Source organism: Aphelocoma coerulescens, assembly GCF_041296385.1.
Source record: "Aphelocoma coerulescens isolate FSJ_1873_10779 chromosome Z unlocalized genomic scaffold, UR_Acoe_1.0 ChrZ, whole genome shotgun sequence".
In the NCBI taxonomy this organism is placed as follows: Eukaryota; Metazoa; Chordata; class Aves; order Passeriformes; family Corvidae; genus Aphelocoma; species Aphelocoma coerulescens.
Genome location: NW_027184085.1, coordinates 27033478 through 27046616, shown reverse-complemented (window position 1 = coordinate 27046616; position 13139 = coordinate 27033478).

The window sequence follows — 13139 nt, the reverse complement described above, 5'->3', positions numbered from 1 at the left end:
TTTGAAGGCTGAGATTTGTGAGCAGAAAAAAAGGTGAATCCTGACAAAGGGGTGGGGAGGGTTAAGACATATCTACGTATGGAGCTCCTACTAGGCAGCTCTTTGTTTGAAGAATGAAAAAGTGGAGTGGTTGGTATCTACAAAACCAAGATTTTCGACAGCGGGACTAAAAGCACTTTACAGATGATAATAGCAGGGAAGACAGAAAACTTACAAGGAATAATGCAACAAAAAAAATCCATTAAGAAAATACTATGTGGCATACAGCATCTGTGACCTTACTGTATCCCCAGGAAGCTTAGCAACAAATCTCAGGCTCTTAAGTCTAAGACCAGTAGGCGGACTGTCCTCAAGGGGCAAATCTATTCTAAGCCCCAGAGATTTCATCACAAAAGGAAAGAGAGGATCTTGCTGCACCTGCAGGTAGATTCCCTGCTTGAACAGCAGATGACTGTGAGAAATATTCTTAGTCATTAGCTCATTACCAGTTCTGTTCATTAAAATACAGCTGCATCAATACAAATATGGATAATCCATTATTTGACTGTGCTATGGACTCTTTTGGCCTGGTGCTGAAAAATTATTTTCCAACTTTAGTTTTAGATGATTCCTTCAATACTGTGGCTGCTTTGGTTCCCATTTTGCCTGTTACATTTTGACCAAAAGTATGATAATCTATGAACTCTTCAAAAATTACCAGAAATGTGCAAAACTTCACTATTTTCATGTTTTTGTTGGGGGAAAGCAGCTTGGGGAAATCCTAACATGGATACCCAGCTCTCCCCCTCCCCTCCTGTTTCGGGAGGAAGTATTCTAATATTGCTCAGGGCTCTGGTGTTTGGAATGATGCCTGAAGGCTTCACTTTATGGCTCTAAGGATTGTGATATGCAGTTCAGTTAACAGATCTAATCCTGAGTATGGAAAACATGACTATTATGATAATGAAAAGCATTCAAGAATGTTATGACTGTATATTTTACCTGAATGTTATTTTTTATATTACACTCTGTTCCCAATGGACTAGAAATTCTTTAGGGCAGGATAATTTTCCTGTTTCTATTCATTATTTAGTACAATGTAGCCCCTACTTTTACAGTGGATTTGGGTTATGCTGAAATATCAGTAACATTAAAATAAAGGAGATATTCCTATATTCATTTTCCCTGCTATTGTGCAGTAAGTTGCACACTCAGTTGTCTACATGTCCTAACTACCTAATTGCTGATTTCTGTCTTGGAGTGAGCCTCTTCAAATTCAGAGACTTCAGATATGCCCCAAATAAAAATGTACAATGGCCCCACAGCATGCAGCAACATTAAGGTGATAGGAGGTGACAAAACACCAATCATTTTTATTGAGGCAGATTGTAACGATTAATGCTGAATTGAGTAGGAAAAGCAACTGTGCCCTGCTACAAAATTCTCAGTGATATAACTTCATTTTGTATTAAGAGGAATTCCAGTGTGATTTCCCAGCTCCGACTGAGATTTTTTCCACTTGTGGTGGGAGTAAAAGGTGTACTCTGACCCTGATCACTGTGACAGGAGTTCCCTGCTGGCTTGCCCTCTGCATAACTTTGTCAAATGTGAATTTCTCATGTGAGATCTCTCATTCAGTAGCTGTCTGGACATGTTATTGAGTCTAATTAAAGCAGGACTGGCAAGACAGGGAAATGAATGAGAGGAAAAAGTACATCCTGTTTTTTCTGGTGCTCTGTTGGCTGTTAGTAGGAATGGAAATGGCTGCTGGCTCTTCAGTGATTGGACAGTACCCCAAACAGACAGACTGTACAGCCCACAAATTCTGTTTTTAGGTTGTATCACTGAAGCAGATCTATCCTGACTCATGACATTAGCACCTAAGATTTCGTGCAGCCACTGGTGCTCAGATTCTTGCTGCTGTTTCTGCAGTTTGAACCATGTAGTTCAACCGCCATTCCTGGTGCCCAGTTCTGCTGCCCTTGCAGACAGACGAAAGTGTGTGAAGGCACTGGGCCTTGCCTTTCTGAGGCTACAGGTGCTGGAGATGTGGCACAGATTACCAAATATTATTTATTATTATATTTACAAGGCAACAAAAGGCTAAAATTGCAATGCTACACAAGAAAGTCTGATAGCTATATAGATAAATTGGATTGATTGAGTTCTGTGAGAAAGATATTGACTTTAGCTATATAAATATGTGGTAGGCAAAATGGCTCAACAACTTTAAAAATACCTCTGTACAAATGCAGTATAGTCTTCCTTTGCTTTCTTTGACAGCCACAGGCTGTGACCTTAGACTAAGAGTCAATCATAACATTCTTCAGGACCCTAGATGTTCTTGCATGTGATGCATCCATAAAATTAAGTTTCAAGACCAGAAGAATTGTCAGTGATCAGCTTTTGTACCGTGATAGCAGCTGGATGAAACTCAGCAAAGGAATAGGGGCTCACTGTGCTTTCTTAGCATTTATAAACCTTTGGTTAGGGATACGTCTCAGTTTTATATGTAAGTAGCTGTAAAACTGCGATCTGTAGAGGAGGATGAACAATTTAGATTACTTGATATAAGCTTTGGAATCTCTTTTCCTACTTTCTGCTCTATGGTCAATTGTGGAGTAAAAAATGTTATTATTGCTACTATTGTGGTTCAGCCATCACTGTGAAAAAACAAGTCAGCAGCATCATTCCTTTTATTTGTGAGGGTGCTTCAACACTCCAGCATTCACCAGAAGGTGCAATAATGGGCACTGACAGCAGAGACCCTAAAGATTTGGCTGCCAAATCACATCACTGGAGTGATGAGATGAAGTTTACAACAGAGGAAATAACTACTTTTTGCAGCTACAATTTATTTTGGGGTTTTTTTACCAGCCTTATATTTTCTTGGTAGAAAAATGTCTTTTTAGACAAGAAATTATAGCCTGCAGAAAACATCTGCTAGTAAGTTGATTAATTAAAGACTACATTCCCTGAAAGCAACTGTCGTGTCAGTCAAACTGGAAATAACAGAATATGGAAGTATGGCTGAAAGGCTGGGGGATATAATAGATGGTAGGTATAATTCATGGTAGTAAAGGTTTTTGAGAAGCCTGGATGTACTTGAACAAGCCATGGTGCAGCAATAGGCCAAAAAAATCGAAGGCACTTCATTCTTAGTAACCCGAGGAAGTTTAATTCATTAAGACACAAACGACATAAAAGCTGTCCTGGGTATACAAAAGTGTAATTTCCCCCAGTCAACTGCCTGCCAGACAGAAAGACACACACCAAAGGCAGGTGTGTTACATCCCCCTGCTAAGTGCGATATTCCCTGGGTCTCATTGAGAGAGCCATGGCAGAGGTTTTAAATCTTGCCCTTTGTACTGTGCTTTCTCCTGGGAGTCCCTCTGGGGACAGCTGCTTTTCTCCAGGCAGAAGTGAGAGACCAAAGTGCCATTCCCCAGCCCCCTGCCCGCAGGTGGAAGCAGCATGGAGAGCCCTAGGCCTCAGAAGGAGGTCCCATGGTGGAGCATCACCTGCCTCTGCCTTGAAGTGGGCCAAGCTCCAAGCCCTTACTACACTGACTCAATATGCCAGGGTTGATTTAGGGCAACCTAATGAAGTCACTTGAAATTGCACTTGCTGCGTGGAGCCAGCCATGAAGATCTGTGTTTCACACCTTCTTGGGCACCAAGCCACAGAGTGGGATGCCAACACAGCCAGTGCTGCCATCATGCCTGTGTCTTTAATGGCATGCTTGGATGGTTGTTCAGGAATTGCAATTTTTCATCAGGTGTCTTGGTAATTAAGAAATAATAAAGCTGGAAGATTTATGGCTCCTGAGATCAATAATAGTTACAACCCCTTTTCAGACCTTTCCCAGGCTGCTGCTGAAGGGCTGAGGGCCACTGAAGCCCCAAAACAGGTTGTGTGTAGTCAATCCTCCGATGAGCCAATGATCTGTATGTTCTCTCTAACCTTTCTCATGATAGTTTATTGGATTCTTTCTGTCTATTTTCTTCTTTCTGTCTGTAATTAGGTGGATAAATGGTTTTGTATGTGGAAACCTGTGACCGATAGGTAAAGTTTTGTAAAGGGAAGGCCTGGTAAAATCATGGCTCCAGCCTGTTATTTAGCCTAAGTAGAAACAGACTGTGGGAGAATGACTCAGCTAGAATAGAGGAAGTGAGGCTTGCTTTGTGAATGCCTTGTGCCTGCACCGTGGTGTGTGGTGGTTGATTAAGTTTGGTTTGTTTTGCCTTAAACTATGTAAACTAACAACCAACTAATGACATAAAAAGGCCAGGTTTTTTGTAAATAAAGTTCCTTCTTTGCACCTGCCTGGGGACTCTTTGTTGCTCCCTGGTGTTACAGAAACCCCTCACACGCTTTTCCACCTGTCAGGGAATGCCCACCCTACTAAGTGAGGAGGAAAGCGCCTCCTTGAGGGATTCAGATTTGCAGTAGCAAAGCAGCTCATAGACTTTCTGCTTCAAGGTCCTACTTCCCATCTTTGAATTCCTTGACTCAGAAACTGTGTGGAAAGCTTGGGGTTTTTTTTCAGCTTAATGGTACAGTGTTTGGCCTCCATCATTACCAGTTACAGGACCCAAACCCCTTTTCTTAAGAAAGTAAAATCTCAGTTTAGTAACATGACCCCCTTTCAGCTTGTCTAAGAAAGACATGTAATCACAAGAGATTTGAGCTGGTACAGAACAAGCCCTTGAAAAAGAACCTGCAAATATAGGAACAACGGTCGTATTTTAATTTAATAAAACAATAACTTATTATCTTTAAAACATAATCTAAAATTAAAATAGTAGAAACCAAAGTAAGATTGTCTCCTTATTATAAGTAACTCTTGGTGAATCCTATGCCATAGAAACAAACGTTTATTTAAATCACAGAAAAGAAATTCTACATATTAATTTCTATATGGATAAAATATGTTTGTACACATGGTCTGTGATGAAAAAGGAGTTGAAAATGGTCTAACAAGGATCTATCCTCAGATGCAGAATTAAGCCTACAGATTAATACTCGAGGGTAAGAGCTGGTTGTTCAGAGGAATTATTTCAGGCTGCCCCATAGCTAAGGTACAGCCCTGAGCCTGGGAAAAGCCATTAACATGAAAGACAATGGAAATGCTAGACTAGGAATTTATTATCTCCTGATTTTCTTTCCCCTCTTTCTTAAGGCTGAAAACAGAATATTAATGCAATATAAGAGAGCAAATTGAAAAGGGCCAGACAGAAAACCCTATTTCCAGCTGTTCTAACAACACTAATTTACTCACTTGTCTGCTTGGCTCCCCTTAAAGGAACACTCAGCATTACTTTTGAGCATGACATAACCACGCTCTGTGTGTGTGTGTGTGTGTGTACGTGTGCATGAGCATGTGCACGTGGAGAGGGCACATTTTGGCAGCAGCATCACACTGCAATTTCTTGATTTTTTGGGCAGCTGGAGCGTAACATTGCCTTTTAAGTCGATTTTCTTGCATTTAATTTGCTGGATTAGCATAACTAAAATGGTGGTCATAGGCCAGGAAAACATTGTGTCTCTGTCTTCTTTTCTTTATTGGCTTGCCCTCTGACAGTAGTATATTTCACTGCCTGCCAGCTGGGTGACAGACTGCCTGATGAAAATTTATCATGTTGCCCTCCATGGTGGACACAGCAACGTGTCATGAGGAAAGTATCCATGATGTCATGGTTTTAGACTCTGGTAGATGTACAGCACAAAAAAATAAAAGCTATAAAGCAGCTATTTCTCTGTGCAAATTTCCTTGCTCCTGCTGGTGGCTGACATTGTTATATTTATTATTTTCTTCCATTAAAACATATTACTTTGTTACATACCAAAAATTAAATAATATTATTTTCTTAAACCAATCATTTGCTCTGTTTCACAGGTCTTCATATTCAAGTACAGGGGTTTTTTGGAAGCCCTGAACTAACATGGTTCTTTCTGCTTGTTAAATAGACATATCACCCAAATCAGTTCATGTTACACAATAGTACAGGATCTACATGTGCATCTGAATACAGCAGAAGATAAAATGTTGCTTTCAATTATTTTGTTAGGGTTTTTTTCTTTTTTTAAGTAACACAGATAATTCTACCCATTCAAATATTTGAACCTATGAAGATGTCCTTTTTCACTCAGGGCAGTTTGAATCTTAGAATGTCACTACTGAAATACGTCATATATGTTTTCTTCAAATAATTTCAAGTAAGAGAACTCCCTCTGGCATTTGACACCATGTGGTAAAAATAGATTTCTCAACCCAAAAAACTGAAGAAAACTCTCTTTGTTTCTTAAAGATCAAAATTTTCTTTGAAGAGAAGGGGTATTCTAAACTCAAGGTGTGTCCTTAAAGCTTCATTCGTTTCTTAATCTGGTGTAATTGTGGCAAACCCTATAGACTCAAAAAAATTAAATTGTTATGCAATAAATATACACTCCAGACCTTTACAGCATCACAGACATTTTCCCCTTGTGCAAAGACTGTGGTTTGCTGCACAGAGCACAACAAGCTACCTGACAATTGAGATAGAAGACTTTTGCTGTAAAATCTAACCAAGCCATCTCAGTAATATCTTCATTACCACTACCATCTAGGCTATTCTGATGCTGGAGATTTTTCTCCTGTAAAATGTGTCATGCTGAACTTAGTTGACTGTTACTTTCAGGCTGTTGCTTTGGCTATGAAGACGCTACTTTGAGGGAACCAGCTTTCAGTCCCAGGGTGCCAGCTTCTTGTGGATGTTTGAGGAAGGACTGTGCCACAGATTCTGCGCAGTCATATCTCACATGTAGGGTCTCAGACACAGAAAATTATATTCTTATACTGTTATAATGGAAGCGATATCTAACTCTGAAGCAGTAACCAAGAAAAAAGGTTCCCAATACATGGTATTTATTGTTGTAATCTGTGCCATTCCTTTTCCCCCTTTATCTAAAGCTAATAATTTTGTTTTGATTTGGTTGAAAACAGGGCAAACTTTCATAAACATTCAGAAGAAAAAAACTGAAACTGTTCCACCTAATGTGTGCACAATGCACCTAATATCGATTGTTATGCCTGGGTACAGTCAGGGATACATCTCAGTATGGCCCTCTCCTTTAGCTGCATGAAGGGAATTTTAATTAATTGTAGTGAGGATGGGAATAATAATACGGCAAAATTTGCAGCTTGTTTTACATCAAACAAGCTCTTTTGCCTCTTGTATAATCGATTGTCTGTACACAAAAGATAAAAAAAAAGCTGGTCAAGGGTTTAGTGCTGTTCAACTACCATTTGGCATGCCCATTAAATTACTGCACAATGCAGATGACAATGCAGATTCAAGGCCTGAGTCTTGTGTTAACTTGACGGCATAAATGGGTCTCCAAGTTTAAAAACAGTTGAACAAAAGAGCCACCATGGAGCGATTAAGATTTATTTGGGTGCTAGAGTGCACAGCTGCTGCAGGGAGGAGGCGGATAGACAGCACACATCCTCAGGGCTCGCCTGTGCTTGGCACAGGTCCCAGCTGCAGGGGAAGGAACTGAGCAACCGTACAACCTTTGGGTTCCTTCGCTTCTTCAGGGCTGTCACAATCCCCCAGCACAAACAGGATCAGTCCCACATGGGACCACACAGCAAAGGGTCTGCCAGGCTGGCAGCAGTGCTCTGGTTAAGTGCGATCTCCGGCCACATCACACTCCAAATTTGTTCAGTTCTCCTGCAGACACATCTGTGCTTCTTTTTTGTTACTGCAGAAGGGCCAGGGTATAGAAGTCAGGTGGGGAGGGGTCTGCCATCTTACCCCTGAAATTTATTTCTTCAGCACACTAACTTGAATGCTCAGCACTGTTTGCAGAGCAGAAAAAAAAAAAAAAAAAAGGCGCCTTTGCTTGCTTTGATATCATCAGCAATACAGGGGTGACATAGCCTCCAGCAGAAAGATGTCTCTCTTCCTACGTTACTGACTCTGATGTCTTGCTTCCTGTGTAACTGATTATCCAGACTGCTCATGTTTGCTAATGACTTCAGGAGTCTGTTGAGAAGGAAGATCAGCACTGTAGAAACTAAAAATGAAAGTATGAGACACAGAAATTAAACACTTCTTTGTGGCTGTGTTAAAAAAGACCAGTTGCAGTGGGAAAATGCCTACTTCAAGGGAGCAGGCAGTGCAGAATTGGAACTAAAACAGGCAAAGTCAGGGAAATATTCACATGTTCAGTACTACAGCTTTAGCAAAGATCTAACAAATTACTGATTTTGATTTTTTTTAATGCCACCAGGCAGTTTTCTAAATAGCACATTTTATTCCACTGCCCTCCTTTAACGCAGTAAAGGATGGGCAGATTGGTGCAGTACATCCAGCTTCTATGCCAGTCCTCTGTCCTAAAGATGAAATGGTATGGTATACAAGCTGGATTAAGTTGATTTTTATTTTTTGTCTTTGGGATGAATAAGCTAATCAGCCCAAGACACTTTCCTTTTCCTTCCCTTTAACTTACACTTTTGATAAATTCTCCAGTTCCTTAGGACATAGATGGTTTAGCACTACCACAATATAAATGTTGCAATCACAACAATGTATCATAATTTCATTATGTTTAAGAGAAATACTGATTTAAAATATTCTTAGTGGCATAATCCAATAAAACTGAATAGAAACATCTGAAGGTAAGCAACATTACATCCTTAAGGCCTTTTCTTACACTATTAGCTCAATGCTTTAGAAAATGTATTTATGCTGTTAATGCATGACCAGTACAGCAGGCACGTGTATGAGACTTCCAAACAACATGAAGTAAATCCAGATTATTGCTGTATGAACAGTATGAGTCTTGGAGCTACTGACTGAAGCTGTGAGTTAACAAAAAAATTCAGTCTTAAGCATGTCAGCATATAAGGTTCACTCACTCAAGTCCTGAAATACATTTATTTTCATTGAAAACATTATGCTAGTTTTGCCAAAGAACTCCCTCTTACTCACTCTGATGGCTGACATCTGCATTTGGGTCCATTTCTCTTTTCAAAGAACAATTCCTTGTTTTGTGTCCTTGTACCAGGAAGCCTTGTCAACTCATTGCTAAAAGAAACTAGCATCATAAAGATATGTTAATCAAAATGAGTAATGAAGTCTGATCTAAGTTGCAAACTCAAAACTTGCCCAGACAAGCAACCTGATTAACTTTGAAAGAAGCCCTGCTCTGAGCAGTAGGCTGTACAAAATGACCTCCAAGGATTTTTCCATGGCCACTTGAAATCCAGTTAATGACACAATATTTGGTGCTTACTCTGTTTCTTTCAAACATGCTGTTTGCATCTCAGACTAGTGCAGTATGTCTTGCAGAACGAACATATGCACAGTTTATGTGGTTGGATTAAACTTCATATATATGTAATTTCTCTTTTCTGTCTCCTTTAGCTCAGCATGTTTAATGCAAAATCTTACAATTAATAGAGATGTAGATGTCCTTATGGTGCACATCTGTGGTTTAGGAAGGGTACTCCCCAGTTCAGTGTCCCCCCTGAGACCCCAAACCACACTGCCACTCACTCACTCCCTGCCTTCCTCCTTCGCGCTCCTGCTTCTCGCTCCAGCAGGATCGAGAGGAGAATCAGAGGCACAAAAGATGAAAATCATAGGCTGAGGTAAGAACAATTTACTGGAAACAGCAATGAGATAAGAAAATGAACAGTAACAACAACAATATTAATAACAAAATGTGTAAGACAAAGAAACAATTTACACGGAAATCCCATGAGGAATTCCAACCAGGTCTTCCCCACCATGCTTTCTCCCAGCCAGAAATCTCACCCTTCTTAGAAGCAAGAGTCCCTTTGCCTGTGCCTGGCAGTGATCTGAGGTGATATGGAATAACATTAGGGTCTGGCCATGCCCCTTCTCAGCTATTACCGAAGATTAACCTTGTCCTTGGCCAAAACCAGGACAATCACCTACACTGCCAACCAGAAAAACCACAGCAGCAGAATGCTAGAACAACTCAGGTCTTTGCTAAAATTTGGTTAAATGATGGCATTGGGCATCTTTAAATGAAATCTGTTTATACATGTGTGTTTCTGCAGATGAGTGTGCACCCATCATTCCCCTAGAGCTTTACAGGCTCTGGTTTATATTTGCAATAGCCCCATGACTTGGTACAGTGGGAAAGCTGAGGCATAGAAGAGATTTGCTTTAAATGATGCAGGAAACAAATAGCAGAATGAGTGCAACACACTTTCCAGTTACTTACCACATGAGCTGTTTAATAGCCTTTCATACATACTTAATCCAAAGGCAGCTGCAATTCCTTACAAAGCACAGGACTATATCGTCTAGTCATACTTCTAAGGTCCACAAAGCTTAAACAATCAAACATGATGGACCAGTGCACAGAAACTCTGGAGTGCCAAGGGATCCTGTGACAATTCCTCTTTATAGCTAACTGTGTCAGCTTGTGCGCTTAAGATAAATTGTTGAGTGAGGCATTTTCTCCTGTGCCAAGCTGAGGATTTCACCTAGTTTTCTTTCCTCTCTCAAGAACATAGTACTAAGTAAACTGGGCTCTTTGTCAGCACACTTCTCTGTGTACTCCTTTTAAAAGCAAGCTGTAAGTTCCTAGCAGGTCAAGCTATGAATTTGCCAGGCTGAAAAGACATTGATTTGATTTCCTTCCTATTTGTAACAAATACTATGAACCAAAATTAAGTAATTGTTAATGTATATTCCCTGCTACTGCCTGGTTATGGCCCTTTTAATCCTCATCATTTTAAGAGCTGAGCTGTGCCTAGCTGGCCTTCTGGACTTCCATATATAGTCAAACTAGAGAATGGTATTTAATGCAGCTCATAAATTAACAGCTTGTACTGAGAAGGATTCCCTGCAAGAATTAATATGGCAGCTTCACCTTTGACGTAAACTGATTTTATGCTCTTGTTTTCAATGTATTGCTCCCCTTCTAATATTAATTTCTGAAAATCTTAACTAACACAGGACATCCTTCTGCCTGATTATTAGTCCTTGATGCTTTGTTTCAACAGACGGATGAGGCATGGCACACTGCCCTCAGAAGATGACTGGAGCATTTCCATAAGACCCAGACTTGCTGGCAGGCACTTCTCTTTCAAAGAGCACCAAAGGATGTTGCTGCAGGCCCAATGGAGGCCTCCCAAACTCTGTGCTATTTTGGTTGCCCTACCTTTTGCAACGTGAGCAGTGGGGGTTTTGCATACCTTGCTTTTGTTGTTGGGATTTACCCATGCAGATGCTTCTGATTGCTATGAATTTAGGTCAGGTTCCTTCCTGCAGTCTATGGCTAACATTAAAGACCTCATTTTACAACACCAAGAGTCTTCTAAAAAACAACTAAAAGAGGAAGTGCAGGCAAAGGGGAAGTTGCCACATATCCAAACGCACCGGAGGTATCATCGCTGTTGGGGATTGGCTTCCTCACAGCAGACCCCTGGTTCAGCCGTGTCTCTTGAGGCAGAAAGTGAAGTTTCACTTCTTCCCCACAGGGACAACAGGCTCTGAAAATAATTAACTGATTTACACGAGTTGTGATTATTTCAATTCCTCACTGATTCGTTAATGTAATTGTTAGGCTCCTAATGACCAGGCTGGCTGCTTGACTTCTTTCTATTCTGAGGTAATTTAAAGGCAGACTCACTTTCTCAGTTGCCCCTACAGTACCATGTAAAAAACTGCCACTTAATGTTTGTTAAATTAACTAACTGCTACTGAAGTGTCAGATGAGGAGACGAAGAAAATGAATGTCAGGTCTAATTATTAATGCTATACTTCACAGCCACTTGCAGAGGCCATACTCCGGAGTGGATCCTTGTAACTGCTGAACACTAAAAGAAAGTGTTGGGGTAGTTCCTCGTGAAAGTCACATCTGTCATGCTTATACAGGGAGCACTAAACAGTCTTCTGCTAGAGATTCTTAATGGTCAACAAGGGACCTTTAGATGGTATCATGTAACTGGGAATGCCCACTGCTTGCCTGTGACATTTGAATTACAAAGACAGCTAACAAAATGTTAGTTTTCAGTAGTCAGTGGCTATTTGCATCTGAAATCTAAGATGGTGAAAAATGGCTTGAGTGGTTTTTCTCTCAAATGGATGGACTGTATCAAATACTTAAATGCAGTTCTCCTGACACCATTTGAATTATGCTCTCTGTAAGCAGGCAGTTTTACAGCTTTTCTTTCTCTGCATTAGCTAGGAAGAAATAGCTCTTTCTATATGCTGCAATCTGCCAGCTACCCACTTCCATCCAAGCAACTGTTCAAACTCTTGTCTCAGAAACAGATATAGGTATACTACAGTTACAAAATTTCCAGGTTTTACCGGGTACCAGGAATTTGATAATGTGTATGGATCACAACCAACAACTTACACATAAATTCTAGAGACACTATCCTCCCACTCCCTCTGCCCCCAAAATGACTTCGACCTATTCTTCCACCAAAAAAAGTTGGGGGAGAGGGGCAGTGGGTTGAATGCTGTCTAATTAAAGAATAATCAGCATTTCTCCTAGTAAAACCAGAATGCTCCTGCATGAATACAGCACATGTAACTTGAATTTTGTACTGAGGCTTTATTAAGGATCATTATTTGAAGAAAGTTCATGGAATTAACTTTTTTTGCCACTAGAGGCATCAGCCAAAAAGTTGGAAATTCACAGTATTTGTCACTTAAGAGAATGGCAGCCACAACACACTGTGGAATTACCAAACTACAATCTAACTTTCTTGAAAACCTCCATTTAAATGCACAGATGAGCTCTTATATATTTAAGGGCCCAAAAAAGGAATAAGCTGTCTAAACCAAACCACCACTTCTCAGCTGCACATATCCACAAAGGGGACGTTAGAAGATGCAGCACTGTTTCTAGAGGGTTGTGGTGTTGACTGCATTCAAGGATCAGCCTTTCCAAGAGGCCTTTCAAAAATACTTTCCACTGGAAAGAAACAAGTCTGCTGAATGTTAAGTTAATCTTTTTTCATTGCTATCCAACTACCAACCTTAAATCTATGCCCTGACAGTACAATAAAACATTTCCATGTATTTTGAAGTTTGACTACAGGAAAGGATGTCTAGGGGGGAGGGAAAAAATTATCTAAAAACTGTTTATTTTTCTACAGAGGACATCTCTACAGCAAAAAA